The sequence below is a fragment of the Psittacula echo genome (assembly GCF_963264785.1).
Source record: "Psittacula echo genome assembly, chromosome: 6".
NCBI classification, from domain to species: Eukaryota; Metazoa; Chordata; class Aves; order Psittaciformes; family Psittacidae; genus Psittacula; species Psittacula echo.
The window spans coordinates 26,213,032-26,230,841 of record NC_137743.1 but is presented as its reverse complement, the minus strand read 5'-3'; positions in this window follow the sequence as shown (position 1 = coordinate 26,230,841).

Genomic DNA, 17,810 nt, shown 5'->3' with positions numbered 1-17,810 from the left:
GGAAGCATATACTGTAGCTACTGTAGCTACTGTGCTACGACAGTGGTCTGTGGACCCCATTGGCCATTGAGACTACGATGGAGTGTGCGCAAGTCCTTTTTCAGGCTTTGTCTGAGCGAGCTGCTGAAATTTGCCCAAATCACTGTAATAGTCATTCGCACATCCCTGGACTCCTGACTGAAGGTAACAATAGTGCAGACCGTGCTGCACAAGGTCTGCCAGTTCCTGACTGTTGTGCTCCAGTTTTTATGCGCTATTTACATGTCACGGTTGATACCTGTAGCAGTGTCATCTTGGCTACGGCACAACGCAAGCAAGACGCTAAGGCGGCCATTTTGCATTGGTGCGAGGTCATGGCGATTTTGGGAGTCCCTAGCCAGATCACAACCGACAACGGCCCAGCATATTCAAGTCAACTGGTGGCTTCGTTTTTACAACAGTGGGGCATTGAACATAAGACCGGTTGTCCTTATAACAGCACTGGCCCAGCTATCGTCGAGTGCACGCACCGGACTCTGAAAACTCACCTCGTATGTCTTGAGGCGGGGGAGACCGTACCCGGAAGAGCTCCCGCAGTCCGTGTGCGCTGACTTTTACTTTCTGCTGTGACTAGTTTAAATCAATTCTCGCATGGATCAAGTGAACAATCCCCAATGAGCTCGCACTTTGCTCTACCTCTAGACAAACCCCCTGTATCCGCAGGTATGGGTGAAAGATCCAGAAAAGGGTAAGATAGGTCCATTTGCCCTACGTGCTCACGGGCGAGGCTATGCCTGTGTAGAGGGTGAGACTGGGCTAAGCTGGGCACCGGCAAAATGGTTATTGCTGTATTTGTAGTTGTGTCTGTAAGTTTGTATTTGAGCTATATTTCACAGGTGGTGATTGGCGCTCGGCTATATCTGGGAGAGAGTGATGGAAAGAGGTGTGAAATGACATCCCTGGCCCTTGTGTGTCCAGATGACTTCACTCACGGATCCAGTCACGACGTGCCTTACGAACTTTGTAGCCGGCCGTTGAATACGACATCACTCAGGCCGGAAACACCTGCGTCTAGGTCCCTTTAGGCTGACGCTCTGTGTTTATTAGTATTAGGATGTTTGTTTCCTTCTTGTTTGATTGTGTAATACGCACTGTGTGTGAATACTTAGTGGCACAAACCTTTCTTACTTAGTTAATTAGAGTTATAAGTTGTTATCTGGAATAGCTGTTAAAACCCTGAGTTTTCTAGTCTTGAGACGGGGGAGATGTAGGGATTGGTGCATGGACGGGAAGCTGCTAGGAGGGACAGGAACCAGCTGACCCTGGGGAGGTGCTTGGGCGGCAAATATAAGGAATTCTAACTGCGCAATAAATCGTTGATGACCCGCATTCCGTGAATGCTCTATGTCTCAGCCCTAGTTCGGAGGGAACTAGTGCTTCCGTCCCTCACCACACAAGTAGCAGAAACTACATTGCCTTCTATTGAGGCCTAAATTCCTGTATTTCACAGAAGAATCTAAAAATTATACTAATGCCCAAGGCCACTGTAGTGGCCTGGAGTTAATAGGTATGCTGAAGTTTTCTGCTGATAAACAATTATTCAGAATGGTAAAGAAGAGGGCAGACTGTGTGGAAATGTTAACAGGTCTTACAATGGCACCATAAAGCCAGCATCACCAATAAAACAGGCTCTGAGTACAGAAGTACATGATCATTACCTTCAAGTTAATGGTCATCTTAGAGCTGGGTTAGCTGCTGAAGTCCCTGTTAATTGCTACCCAACAGCTCTTCTCCCACCTAGCACTGGTGCTCTCCAGCACCAGCTGAGTAGCAGCCGACTGCTCAGACCACCAGCTGAAGTGGAAAGGTCTCTGCCTTTTCCAGCCATAAGCCTGGCTTTTTTTTCTGCAAACTGCACAGTTTAACTACTGAAGTCCCTGTCAGCCTCTTCTGCTGGGCTTCACAGAGTATACAGACTAGAACTGGAAATAGTATTTTGGACATAGCTTCAAAGTTCTGTCCTCATAGTTGAGGTCAATTCCCTCTTTCTATAGAATATTCCCTTGTTACAGCAAAGAGCTGCATTAGATTATTGCCTGCAAAATCTATGAATGTGTCCCCTGACGATATACTATGTCCAGAGTCTGTCTCCAGTAACTGCACGTATAGTCCAAATTCCTTGTTTTCAGATATACCATAGACATGTTAAAAAATGGTTAAGACTTACTGTTATTTCAAAATAAAAACCTTGCTTGGGTAATTCAGATCACGCTTCAAAACAGCCTTTCCTCATCTTTTCTTGCTATCCTGTCAGTCACAGTGCTATCCTTTGCCATTTCATGAAGGATAAAAAGCAAGATAAAAGAGGAAGGAAAATAGAAATACTATACCTGAAAAGAGAAGTAAAAGGAATCAGCTTGCTATTCTCAAGTATCTCAGGGAGAAAGTCAAGTGTATCCTGTGATTTTGGAGAGAACACTGGAATGGAAGCTGGGCAGGTTTTTTTGAAGGAAAGGAAAATTCTCATATTGTATCGAGCTAATCAAAAACTCTACCTCATGTGATCCACAGACTCTGTGGTTTGTTATAGAGAAATCAAAAACAGCTATCTGACAATTGGAAGAGATTTACCATTTGCTATGCATAAGAAACGTGGACACTATGTTCATTAATTCCTGAACACTCTAACGCTTACAGGGTGGTGCGACATTTAGGTCGTTTAGTCTAAAGTTGGCATTTGCCTCACAATTAGATTAATGAACAGTCAGGGAAAGATAACAAATGCTAGAATCCAATGCAATTGAAAACACTTTGGTGCCCGTTAGCAGCCTACATTTAATCAGGAAAAAGTGACTGTTTCATTGGTGGCCATAGGAGAGTGTGTGCACTTGTCTAATTTTCCTGGGCTTTTCTCCATGGATACGGCAGTGTTCCCACACTCTTTTCTATACTCCATGTGATGACAAAATCATCACACCTTGGAAGGTGCCTCATATCTGAAAAGGCTCAAGGGAACGATCTTGCTCGAAGCACCACTGATTACACTCAACTTCAGTTTGCAGTGTAGTTTTCCTACTCTCTGTGCATCTTGTAAATGACAAGTAGCTCTGGAGAGAGATTCAGCTCTCTCAGATATGAGCAGCTATTCTGCAGTTGGCTGTCTTCTGTCAGTAGCCATCTATGGAGGTACAGGTGGCTCAGCTTATACTCCCCAGGTAGAGAGGCTGGATCCTAATTTATATGTTCAGACTGAAAGGGCCAAAATCTCCACTCATGTAATCTGAAGGAACCAGGGTTTCACACTGCAAATGCAGTATGCTTTTCCTAGAGTCAAGTCAGTTGATAACAATACAGTAACTAGAGAACATTAACTGCAGTAATATAAAATTTAGAGAAACTGTCAGCTCATCCAACTGGTCTTAGTGCCATGCATGGCTTTAGAGGACCCAGTGAAGGAAGAATATATTAACAGAGAAACAGAAGACTTGATAAAAAGCACTGTAGACTTTAAGGTAGTTCACATCAAAATAACCTCCTCTGATAAAACTCCTTGATTTTTATGGACGAATCTAATATTTTTTCAACATTAAATCCACTAATCCTTTTTTTTCTGCCTAGATTCTGATAAGATGTTTTCTTTGATACAAAAAATATATCTTTAGATAGGCAGAAAATATTTGTAACATGGCAAAGGAACTGATTAAAGAAAAAAAATGTGTCATCTCATAAATAACATAGATATAGAGGCTTCATAGCAAGCAGGAATGCAAGGGCTAACATAACCTCAATCTGTGTGGGAGGATTGTGCAGGCACATGGTCATTCTGTGTCACATGGCATGAAAGCACACCTAATGTAAGATGGTACTATTGGGGATGGAGGCTATAGACATATTTCCTCCATCATCCCCAGTAAACCCAGGCCTGCATATGCTAATTAAATGTTCTTATGATGTGAAACCGAGAGGTATTAATAAGCTATGTGTAGACTGTACTATCATAAAGTACAAGGTCATACTCATAGGGATTAATAACAGGACAATCTGATCTGGTGTCTCATCATTTGATAAAAATAGAGGGAAAAGACCCTTATTGTCAGCCAGAGGATGATGAGGAGCAATTAATTTGGTGTGACCATGAAAAGGCAAATGCACTTCTAGGATGTAAAAGATGAGGTACTTCCAGTAGTGATACAGGATTACTAAGGGCATTGTACAAGGCTTCAACCAGAACACTGCATAATTCTGACCACTTGTATTCAAGAGAAATTTATTCAAATGGTAACAGATGAAGAGGCTGGCAGCTAGGATACCCAAGGGAACTTAGGAACCATTGTACAGACTAAAAGATATAACTTTGATTAGCCAGGAAAGCAGAAGCAATACAATTCTCCAGATACACCAAAAGGCTGAAAAGCAAAAGAATTCTGAAAGTGCAAGGTCACTGCTGGCAGAGGAATAAAGCAGCACAGCCTTGCTCTAATGAAAACTAGGGAGAAAGGAGAAAGCCTGTGAGCATTAAAAGTTCTGCAAATGGCTGCTTGAAAAAGCATAAAGCGGAAAAACACAGTCATTCCAGGGTGGAAAGCAGTCACCTAGTGAGAAGAATCCCATGAAACTGTGAAATCATGATAATGTAGGTCCTACCCAATCCTACATTACTACAAAGCTTTATAGACTTCTGACTTCCACTTACCAAGATATCTAGTGGTAGCTGACCAACAGCTTCAAGAGTATTTAGAGTGCACTGACTGACAGGAAGCCTTGTTTGTTTAACACACCATAGTAAAAACCATTCAAGTGACTGAAAATCTTTCCACAGAACTCAATAAATGACAATGAGCAAACCTGATGGAAAGAAATCAGATTTCCCAAAGGACAGAGAACATAAGTGGCACTCAGATTGGCTGGTTCTAGTTAGGTATCATCACCTTATTAGGTACAATTAGAGAAATTACTTTTATGCTTATAATAGCTTTCTGTAAACAACATCAGACAACACGATTCAATCATAATAAAGGTGGTAACAGTGATATGTTGGAAATAGGACCTATTTTATAAAATTATGTTAGAATACTGAATGGTTTCTTGTCATTTCCACCATACGCTCATACTTTTCCTTCTGGAAGAGTTAAATAAATAGTATTAAGTGTTCAAAATCAGATAGTCTTCAGAGTGATGATAATTCAACCGTGATTTATTTTGGTAATTCTATTTTTAAGTATATGATAGAGTAAATTGTTATATGGTTTTAAAATGTATTATACTATGAGAGTAAATGGGGTTTTATGCTTTTATCTTACGATCACTTTAAAAATAAACCAGTAAACATATTGGACTTACTTACCCAGGAGGTCTCTTTCATATTCCAAGAAGTAGGTGTGCACAATTTGAAAGCCCTCAAAATGAAAAGTGCTATCTACCATAAAGTAAATAACAATGACTGCATTGAGCCCATTTTTATGGAATCATTTCTAAAATGCATATGGGAAATATTTGATGTATGTTTACTCAAGTTTTTCAAAGGACTTTTCTATTTCACGTTTTAGGGACGTTTCCCTGGTCTTCTCAGGGGATTTTTTGCCTACTGAAAGATGAGGAAACAATAGCCTTTTCTTCAACCCACCAAACTGCCACCCTTTCCTTAAAGACAACTGTTTCATTATTACTAAATTGAGCTTGAATGGCAAAGGTTCTTAAAAAACCAAAACAAAACAAAAAGACTTTGCTAAAAAGTTATACATCAACTTTGCAGTGAATATTATCTTAGTATAAATAAAACCATACTTTTTTCATCAAAATATGACAAAAGGAGCACATCCAAATTGATATATGGAAAATGTAATCCTACAAGCTGTCAAAAATCACAAATAGAAGACGAATTTTAAAGACAGGAAAACAAACTACTCAATATGAGAAAGGTTACTTCTGAAAGGACTAATCTGACTTTTTAGAAGAGCATGGAAAAGATAGCACATGTTGACCTTAGAGCATGTCACCAGTTGCTTTTTTAGAAAAAAAAAAAAATGTACCAAGTCCTAACACTCTTTATGCTTTCCAGCAATAAAACTCATCTTAAAGCATCTAGTCTGTCATCTCTACAACTTTGCCCTTTACGTAGAGAGCTTCTAGGTGAGTATGCTTATTGCTACAGCTTTCCTCGCTGCTTTTGGCTAAGAAGTCAACAACACATTCATGTTATGTTAGCATTTCTTTTTCTTTGATGGCAGTGAGACCCATTTTATTTTATACAACAGGACTCCACCTTGTTTCACATTAAACAAGCAAATTTTGCACCTGCAAATTCATGTGCACAGTAGAACTGCTTTATGATTAGTACCCTGGTGGCAATTACAGAGACGTGGTGGGACAGCTCACATGACTGGAATATACTCATGGAGGGCTACGTCCTTTTCAGGAAAGACAGGCCAGCCAGGCGGGGTGGTGGGGTTGCTCTTTATGTGCGAGAGCAGCTGCAATGTACTGAGTTATGTCCAGGGGCAGAGGACGAGCGAGTTGAGAGTCTGTGGGTGAGAATTAAGGGGCAGGCTGGCAGGGGCGATACTGTTGTGGGTGTCTGTTACAGGCCACCAGATCAGGGTGAGGAAGTTGACGAGGCCTTCTACAGGCAGCTGAGAGCGGCCTCACACTCACAGGCCGTGGTCCTCGTGGGGGATTTTAACTTCCCTGATGTTTGCTGGAAGGACTACTCAGCAACCCAGCCACAGTCCAGGAGGTTCCTCCAGTGTATGGATGATAACTTCCTCATGCAAATGGTGGATGAGCCAACCAGGAGAGGAGCGCTGCTGGATCTCATCCTCACTAACAAGGAGGGTCTGGTCGAAGCAGTAAAGGTTGAGGGCTGCCTTGGTTGCAGCGACCACGAGATGGTGGAATTCAGGATCTTGTGTGATAGGACCAGTAGAATAGCAAGAAGGCTGCTTGAAGGTAAAGGGGCCCAAGATAGTTGGTTGGCATTCAAGGATTGCTTATTCCGAGCTCAAGAGCAGAGCATTCCGACACATAGGAAGTCAAGGAAGAGGGCCAGAAGACCTGCGTGGCTAAATAAGGAACTGCTGGGTATGCTGAAGTGGAAGAGGAGAGTTTACAGGTCATGGAAGGAGGGGCTGGCCACTTGGGAGGAATATAAGGCTGCTGCTAGAGGATGTAGGAAGGCAGCTAGGATGGCTAAGGCCTCCTTAGAATTAAATCTGGCGAGAGGGGTCAAGGACTGCAGAAAGAGCTTTTTCAAATACATGGCAGATAAAACTAACACCAGAGGCAAGGTTGGCCCACTGGTGAACGGGATGGGTGCCCTGGTGACAGAAGATACAGAGATGGCAGAGTTATTGAATGCCTTCTTTGTCTCTGTCTACTCTGCCGGAGGCAGTCCTGAAGAGCCCTGTACCCCTGAGACCTCAGATGAAGTCAGGTCAATGCAGCAGTTTGCCTTAGTCGATGAGGAATGGGTTAGGGACCAGTTGAGCAATCTGGACATCCATAAATCCGTGGGTCCAGATGGGATGCACCCGCGGGTGCTGAGGGAACTGGCTGAAGTCATTGTTAGACCACTCTCCATCATCTTTACCAAGTCTTGGGAAACGGGAGAGGTGCCTGAGGACTGGAGGAAAGCAAATGTCACTCCAGTCTTCAAAAAGGGCAAGAAGGAGGACCTGGGTAACTATAGACTGGTCAGCCTCACCTCCATCCCTGGGAAAGCGATGGAGCACCTTATCCTTGATGCCATCTTAAGGCATGTCAAGGATAAGAGGGTTATGAGGGGCAGTCAACATGGCTTTACCAAGGGGAAGTCATGCTTGACCAACCTCATAGCCTTTTATGAGGAAATAACACGGTGGATGGATGATGGCAGAGCGGTGGATGTGGTCTACCTTGACTTCAGCAAAGCATTTGACACAGTCTCCCACAGCATCCTCATAGCTAAACTGAGCAAGTGTGGTCTGGATGATCAGGTAGTGAGGTGGACTGTGAACTGGCTGAAGGAGAGAAGCCAGAGAGTTGTAGTCTATGGGGCGGAGTCTAGTTGGAGGCCTGTATCTAGTGGAGTGCCTCAAGGGTCAGTATTGGGACCAGTATTATTTAATATATTCATCAACGATTTAGATGAGGGAATTGAGTGTACTATCAGCAAGTTTGCTGATGACACTAAGCTGGGAGGAGTGGCTGACACGCCAGAAGGCTGTGCTGCCATCCAGCGAGACCTGGACAGGCTGGAGAGTTGGGCAGGGAGAAACTTGATGAAATATAACAAGGGAAAGTGTAGAGTCCTGCATCTGGGCAGGAACAACACCAGGTTCCAATACAGGTTGGGGAAAAACCTGTTAGAGAGCAGTGTAGGGGAGAGGGACCTGGGGGTCCTAGTGGACGGCAGGATGACCATGAGCCAACACTGTGCTCTTGTGGCCAAGAAGGCCAATGGCATCCTGGGGTGTATTAGAAGGGGGGTGGTCAGTAGGTCGAGAGAGGTCCTCCTTCCCCTCTGCTCTGCCCTGGTGAGACCGCATCTGGAATATAGTGTCCAGTTCTGGGCCCCTCAGTTCAAGAAGGACAGGGACCTGCTGGAGAGAGTCCAGCGCAGGGCGACAAAGATGATTAAGGGAGTGGAGCATCTCCCTTATGAGGAAAGGCTGAGGGAGCTGGGTCTCTATAGTTTGGAGAAGAGGAGACTGAGGGGTGACCTTATTAGTGTATATAAATATATACAGGGGGAGTGTCACGAGGATGGAGCCAGGCTCTTCTCAGTGGCAAACAATGATAGGACAAGGGGTAATGGGTACAAACTGGAACACAAGAGGTTCCACTTAAACTTGAGAAGAAACTTCTTCTCAGTGAGGGTGACGGAACACTGGAACAGGCTGCCCGGGGGGGGTGTGGAGTCTCCTTCTCTGGAGACATTCAAAACCCACCTGGACACATTTCTGTGTAACCTCATCTAGGTGTTCCTGCTCCGGCAGGGGGATTGGACTAGATGATTTTTTGAGGTCCCTTCCAATCTCTAACATACTGTGATACTGTGATACTGTGATTAGTACCTAGTCTGAAAACACATAAATAAAATAGATCTGCTTTATCAGTAATAGGTGCAACCAAAAGTTACTTCTAATTTTCAGTGTATCTGGAATTACAGCCAGTCTTCAAATAAGCAAGTCTACTAGAGTATTACAATAAATAGCACTCAAGACAGCTTGTGTTCCAGCTGTGTCATCATCAGGCCCCATACCTAGTTTCAGCTTGTATAACATCCTGAGAAATGCACAGAATAAAGAAAAGCATGTGTGTTTATAGTTGCAGCCAGCCTGTAAAATACAGATATAATTTTACAGATACATATAATTTCTGCCCAAAGAGAGCAGTTAAATTGCAATCTTTTGATTCTAGAAAGAGTAGGTGACTTGAAATTTAGTTCTAGTTTGCCTAAGCACTGTATCTCATGTTAATTGAAAGAGTAGATATTATTTGACAACACTGCAGGAAATTTGACTGGATTCCAGGCAAAGTTGGAGAAGATGATGGAGATGTTTGTTTTACATGAGCTAATCTGAATGTCAAGTTTAATCCTGACAACTTCTTCCACTCAGACTGAATGATAATGGAAAGTTTATGTGAACTATCCAAACAATTTGAACTTGTAAAATGGCCTGAAGACTACAAGGGAAAAGCCATTTTGCTATTTCATTGTTTGTGTCTGTTCTTTAATGGAAAGTAGTTGAGAAACATTCTGATGAGAGACAGCAACTGAGAAATCACATCCTATTTTTTATCGGACTTGCAAACATCCCCAGCCCAAATCTGCCACAAAGCCCTACCAACACAACTCAGAGAAGACTTTTAACAGATAAAATAAGCTCAGAATAGCAAAGTTCTGGATCAAGGAAGTAACTTTCAGATCAGTTTTTTATGTGAGAAGGGAAAATAAATGAAATTGTGGGTTTAGTTCTTTTCTCCTACGTGTTTTTCAATTACAGCAATAGATACTCAGCATCAGGGAGTGACATGCTTTCTATTGGCCGAATAACCTCAAGTTCCCCTACTGTGAAAACCAAATCCCCCCATTTCTCCAAAGAGGTCACTGAGCTACCCATGAATAAAACACTCAGCCCATTCTTCCTCTATGCCATTCATCTAGAGTCACAGCTGAGAGTTCTGGTCATCAGGAGATAATGGTAGAAAAAAAATCTATGCCCTCACTTACAGGGAGTAAATGAGAACAGCAGCTTTAGTTCAATAGCTAGACTGTTGTCATCAAAAGAAAACCTTCACACATTCAAGAACCCCCAAAGAGTACAGTGTTAGCTGATTAATGCAGACCCTCTGCTTACAAGAGCCAAGAGCATCAATAAAATATTTTATTTTTTTGTTTTAAAGGCAGCAAAGTGGAAGGGGGAGAAGGACTGAGAAAAAGTTTAAAAACAGATGGCCTAGAAATTCTTCAGCAGGTCCAATGAGCATGCAGGGAATCTGACACCCACCAGCAATGCAAAACAAACACCCGAAGAGAAAAACCTATAAACCACTCAACTAACATGACTGGAAACTACATTCATTAGAAGTAGCACTTTTCCTCACTTTTCATGTTGGAAATTACTGTTACAAGTAACATCAAGTAGAGAAGGATGATGCAGCAACATCAACTCACTGAGTATGGTAAAATATAGTAAAATAATCTTTTTATTTTTAAATATTTTTTACAATACTGAAAAAAAAAACACAAGTAGATGATATCTGTCACTGCTCTTAGCTATTTCAACAGCCCTGAGTAATCTGCTATTCAAGGTCATTTGATGCTTTAGAAAATTTATCTTTGTAATATCCTTGCAGGTTAAAGAAGTGCTATCAGTCCTCTTAGTATAAAGAAAGCAGTATCAAATAAGGAGACTGTGTTTAAGTCAGGAATGCAACCTAAATTTTCCCAACCTAAGTCCAGCATCCTAACTCCTGACTAGCTGGCAAAATGAAAATCAAAACCAGCACCAGATCACAAGGTATTTCATAGCCACCAGAGAAGGCCTATTTTGGAATACAGTGAAAATCATTATATTTAGAAAGAAAATTGTAACAAGCAAGGGAGAAAAAAACAAAATAAAACACCAACTGTTACAATTTTTTTCAGTTTAAAATAGTAATAAAAAGCCTTTTGCCACACTAATATTTCCTGAGATGATCAGGATAAGTCTTCAGGTATTTTGTACAGCAAGTACCACTTGACAGAACTAGACAGACACATTTGGAAAAACAAACAAACCAAAACAAATTAAAAACAACACTAAAACCAAACATTATGGGTTTGTAAGCAGGTATTGCAATGATTTTACGAAAGTACAAAACCAACAAAAAAGCTAAGATGACATGCATTTAGGAGAATAATTCTGTTCTGACAATATTTAAAATTCACATGGACTCAAAACTAAATTGATACATTTATGGGGAAAAAAATCAAGGTCAACTAGGTGTTGTTCACTAAAAAAGTCTGGAAGACTAGTTGGGATAGTATGTAAGTGTACTAGAAACGATCTATAAGTGCTTGAGTTATTCACATGCCAAGATGGTGTCAAGGTATTTTCTCATGTCTGATTTTAAAGAACTTGAATTAGAGTCATCTTAAATGTGATCAGGTACAAAATTCTTAGTATTTACCAGGCTCCTAGCATTGTTACTTCAGTTTTGAAAAAAGATCGAATGAATTTCAGTGCCACATAACCCCATGTTAAGTATGACTAGTTTTGGAAGAACTGAGGGACTGAGTTATTGAAGAACTCATTAGAAAGACACACACTGAAATGTAAAGGTTATAAAAAGACACATCCAAACTTGTTAACAGTTGCTTCCACAAGAAATTTCTAGTGAAAAGGTCACTAAAGAGCCTGACTTCTCCTCTGCTCCAAATTACCATGCAACTGTGCAGTACCATGACTGAATTACAGGAGGCATTAACAATGAGAAAATTAGAAAAACTAAAGAAAGTTCATAAAAGACACAGAAGCAACAAGGTTAATGTTATATTTGTGGTCTTAAAGACAAGGTCAAACAAGGAATATAGGAAGAATTACACTACATACATATTACCACATATTATGCTGTACCATATACACAAATAAATGCAGACACACACATATATATATATACGCATGCATGAATGCTGTATTCTTATCTATAACATGCCTCCATATTATATATTGGGGAAAAAATGGTCAGTTACCCAATGACTAACAAAAACATGGATAGCCCAGTATCTCAATCCCACTAATACACAACAATTCACGGTGATGTAAAACAGGAAGAACACAGGCTGGATGAAGCCTTAGGTTAACTCTTTGTTTTACATAACTGACTAAAGCTCATCCACTTCCTGCAAGCTAGGCAGCTAGATGATCTGGCCCTTTGAAGCCCAAATATCTCACTATCTTTAGTTTACCTCCTTGTAAAAACATCTGACCTTTTCTTCTTTTAACAGTTTATCTCAGATCTCTAAAAGAGAAAAAAGCAGAAAAAAAGCTAAATTGTCCTTAGACTGTGACATAAAAGAATAGTCCAGTTCTTCAGTGTGAGGGTGAGTAACTAATGATCTGTGGCTAGGCGAATATCAGATTAACGAAAGCCTTTTTAGAGTAGTTTCCGTTCCATGTTCAGACTGGGAGAACAAGGTGGGGATTCTCTTCAGCATTTACACAGGGTAAACAGGTATCTGAAATTATTCCAGCAGGTTATAGATTAACACCAAATACAAATTTCCTTTCTTTCGACAATTATTGTGAAGGGAACAAAAAGCCTTTGCATTTAGGGACACATCCTGTGATACAGAAACACACATCATATGGTTTGGAATAATGGAAGAACTAAAAAAAAAAGCCACTCCAACATCAGAGCCTTCACTGTGCTAAACAAATTAAGCAACCTCTGGTCATGTGAAATGAAATCACAGGTCTTATCTGATCCACAAGTTCTCCATCCCAGTAATAGGTAATGACTACCTTTAACCTTCCTCAAATTAATTTCTCTACTTTATGGTATAAATGTAGGAAAGCTACAAGTACACAGCATAAAGACAGGTGAGATCTCCTTATTCACGTTCTCTCCTGGTAAGAGTGTGTTTTTTTGGCGGCTTGTGAGCGGAACTAATATTTGTATACAAATATTTGTTGCTCTGTTGACTTCTTGTAACCAGCATATAAAAGGAGCAGATCTCAGCCCAGACAGTGGTAAGTTAAAGGCTATTTAATAAAGTTGTAGATCAGAATGGAAGTTCTACTCCTCAGATAGGTTTCAGGGGAGACAGTAATATCTCTATCCTCTGTTTATTTAAGTATTACTTGAATAGTTTAACAATATTCTGTATTGGCTGTTCTGCTCTCCATCTGGTCCCAGGACTCCTGGTCCTCCATGCATGCCCAGTAACTTAACTCAGTATGAGCATTCTTTATGCATAGCTTTTTACACTTTCAAAGCCATCTTTAAAATCACTGTTGGTTCAGTTCATGCTGTGTACTTATATTTGCCGTATTATGCATTGCCCTGTCAGCATTACCTTCCCTTGCACAGATTTCTAACCCTTTCAAAGTACAAACATTCTGCTTTTGCTTCTATTATCTCACTGCTTATCAGTCACAATCTGATTCTCCCCTTTGATTCAATTGCACAGCAACAGTAACAAGTTGATAAAAGCTACTCATGTTTTGTGGGCCATCTTAGCTTCACACTAATCCATACAGCTTGTTTAAAAAGAAAATTGTTGAACTCTCTTCTAAGAATTTTTCCATTGTTCTTACCTGGTTTCCTTGTGGTCTGGGATCATACCTCAAGTTGTCCTTACTTGTAGATCTAAGATGCAGGTTGTTCTATTGCTTTCAGGTTCTTCAGTTGGATCTATAATAGATACGACATATTTGCAAAGTTCAGGCATGAAACAGAGCACAATTTTCCCAGCTTTGTGATCACTGATTAGTTAAATTTCACCCATCCAGCCATGCCTTATTCTCCCAGGGAAGAGCTGGATCATTCTTTTACATCACAGTCCAAAGGCAATTTACCTTTTCTACTTTTTCTCTATTACTGTTGAGAGCATCAGCCAAGGCACTCTTGCTCATCACAGTAACAGTGCAACAGCATCACAAAAAATACTGTCCCTTTCACTCAAAATACCGATATCCAGTCTAAACATTTTACTGAGCAGCTATTTCCACACAGATTTTTAAGGGTCAACTTAGGCTGCATATGCAATAAAAAAAGATCTAGCATTAAGTCAACACAACTGAACAAAGATATTTTTTTAATTTTTTCTTTAGTGGATGCATGCTCCAACTTGATATAATCTTGTTTTTTCATGTTGAAAGACAACACAATTATGAGGAGCAAATACTGCAGCTAAGTCTGAACAAATACCTTTTGCTGATTAGTACTGCTTCTTTTTCCTTTCCCAAACACTTCTGTTTTCCCATCACTAATTTTCAATCAAAAATTAACTGATAGATTTAACATTACTGTTTTTAACATTTACTAACAGATATCTTAATATTCCATCCCACAGACTGAATAATCTGTTATTGGTCAGGTAAAAGAAGAGTCTGATTCAGGATAATATCCTATTTGATAGGTAGATGATACATTAATAACCCATAATCAGGGTCTGCTGAAAATACTGATAAGAGAAAACCTGAAGTCTAGGAAGATTTTTCAAAACCATTTTATTAAACAACCAAACCTGTAAGTGGCAACTTCTAACAATAATCAGACTATTAGGAAGTTCTGCTTCTGCAAACATATATGGCATTCAGCTTTGACAGCCATTTCCTGCAAATAATTACTCCAGAAAGACACCTTGATACCATGATTAACATCTGCAAAAAGGGCATGGAAGACAATTAAGGTATCCCTGCTGCAAACACATAGTAAGATCTCCCTCATCCATACAGGAAGAGTTGCAACATCACCTTTACTAGAGCACCAAAACCAGAGCTTCTTTCCACATGACGGAAGTTCCTAAAAACCACCAACCCAATTAATAAGGTGTATCACTTCAGAAAACATTTTAACAGTATTTGTTATGTTGTATTATTTGAATAAATAAAGGATATAAAAAAGACAAAATCTACAGGTAGTTGTTGTAACTTTCATCCATCTTAGTGGAATAGCTAGAAAAATTAAGCAAGCTTCTACTAAGGATATAAGACATACCAGCTGCTCTTCTCAAGCACATAGAACTTCAGTAATAGAACACTCCTACTCCTACATGAAGTCATAGTGGTTGGTTGCAATTACAAAACATGAACGCTTGAGTATTTAAAACACTTATGCAAACAACCATCAGTACTCCACAAGGCTGTTCCCTAAGGTCATTAGGCACCCGAGCATTTCCCACTCAAAAATCATGTTTAGCATCACAGGTGTTAATATACTTCCTTGGATCACGCATTCTTCTTGTGTAACCAAGGTACCCAAAAATAAAGGCTTTTTAGATATTAAAACTACAACCTTCTAAAAATACTTCATGTAAAAATCCGCACCAAGCACACAAAAAAAAAAAAAAATAAAAAAAAAAATAAAGCTACTAATTACTTACTTCCAGTTGGTTGAATTAATTACTATTCCAAAAAATGCATATGCTTAGGAAAAAGAAAAACCTGTCAGCTTTTTGACAGTTTGATCTAATACCCTAATACAACACGCACTAATGCCAATACCACATGATGAATGGAAAACTAAACCAAAATGGAAAATGAGAAAGAGGGAGAGAGATTGAAAAGATAAGTTATTTTCTTATTTGGACATATGCTGTTAAAAAGTGCTACCAGAATGCTGCTTCCTAAACTTAGCTGAATTCTGTGTATGCAGGCAGGTATGAAGCATTACATTAAATATCCAGCAAGTTCTTCTCTATACATGGCTTGAAGTATCTTGCAAAAACTGCGCATTGACAGAATTGTCCAATGCAAGAAAAGAAAAAGGCTCCTAAGAGTATTTTAAATGTTTAAGTATCACCCTGGACAGAGTAGATTCTCTGCTGCATTTCTGTGCTGATAACATCTGGGACTTTTTTACACTCATGAATATTCACTGCTATCATGCTATTGCCTTGAACCCTGGAGATCTCCTGTGTTCTTCCCATGTTGTTTCTAGTGACTCTTGAACTCTTTACCTAACCACATTTTAGTAAGACCTAGAGAGGACAAAATATGTTTTAGGTTTGAAAGAAAAAACGCCATCACTTACTTCTGATATTGCCTATGTACATACTGCAACCTGACAAAATGAGCAAGACTAATCTCACATAACTATACTTCATAGAATCATAGAATGGTTTCGGTTGGAAGAGACCTTAAAGATCATCTAGTTCCAATCCCCCTGCTATGGGCAGAGACACCTTGCACTAGACCAGGTTGCTGAAAGCCTTGTCCAACCTGACTTTGGATACTGACAGGGACGGGGCAGCCACCACTTTAAGCAACTTGTGCTAAGGCTTCACCAGCCTGGCAGTAAAGAATGACTTCTTAATATCTAATCTAAATCTACCCTCTTTCAGTTTAAAGTTACTCCCCCTTGTCCCTCTCCAGCTTTCTTGCTGGCCCCCTTTAGGTACTGGAAGGCTTCTATCAGATCTTCACACAACCTTCTTTTCTCCAGGCTGAACAACCCCAACTCTCTCAGCCTGTCTTTACAGGAGAGGTTCTCCAGCCCCCTGATCATCTTCTTGTCCCTTCTCTGGACATGCTCCAACAGGTCGAAATCCTTCTTATGTTGGAGGCCACAGAGCTGAACACAGTACTCCATGAGAGTGGAATAGAGTGGAAGAATCACCTCCTTCAACCTGCTCACATTTCTTTGGATGCAGCCCAGGATACTGTTTGCTTTCTGGGCTGCAAATACACACTGCCAGGTCATGTTGAGCTTCTCATTGACTAAAACCTGCAAGTCCTCATCAGGACTGCTTTCAATCTAGTCTGAGCTAACTTTCCAGGTTCTTTTTGCAATCAGAAGAAATAAGTGGATGTATCTAAGAAAATTCACTGGATGTCTTTTCTAGACATCAGACAAGTCTTTTGGATGTCTGCCTTAAAGCAAGATAAATTGCATCCTACAAGCACCTATTTTGTTTCATTAACCAGAAAGAGAACGTACTCAACAAGCTTAGAAGCCAATATCTGAACATCTACATTTATGTAAAGATTTCCACAACCCCTATGCTTGTGTGGAGAATACTCCAGAATATATAATTAGGGGTAAAAATATTAACCTCAGTGATCTGTAGCTTGAGCTAATCACTATCATAAAATGGGGAGAAAGACTCCTATGACTGCCTTCTACAGACCTCTCTCACCTTTTTCTGAAGTGTATGTCACTGATCAGTGCTAGGAACAAGATACTGGCCAGTGTCAAACTTCAGTCTGATCCAGTCTGCTGATTCCTGCATTAAATCCAAACAATTATAACTAAAAAAGAATAAACAGTTTCCTCTAGGATCTTTTCCAAGGAGAAAGATAGATAAATAAGTCTCGGAAAAGCTGATTCAGTCTCATTGAATCTCATTTGGAATTTATCACTTATTCCAACATTACCACTATGCAAATTTCTACAAGAGCTGAAAGTGTTTAATTCATTAGCACATAGTTTTGCATTCACCTTCTGTGGCCAGGTTTGGGCTGAGTATGCAGAAATCAAATGCTTGCAGACTGCCAATTAGAAGGATTTATTGCATGACTTTCAGGAAGAATGTAGACGTAGCTATTCTCAGGGAAATATTCACAAAGTGTGTATTCCTCTTAAAAGTAGACGCCAGTGGGTACTAACAGGCTGCAGAGGCTATCTACTTGATAGTACACAAT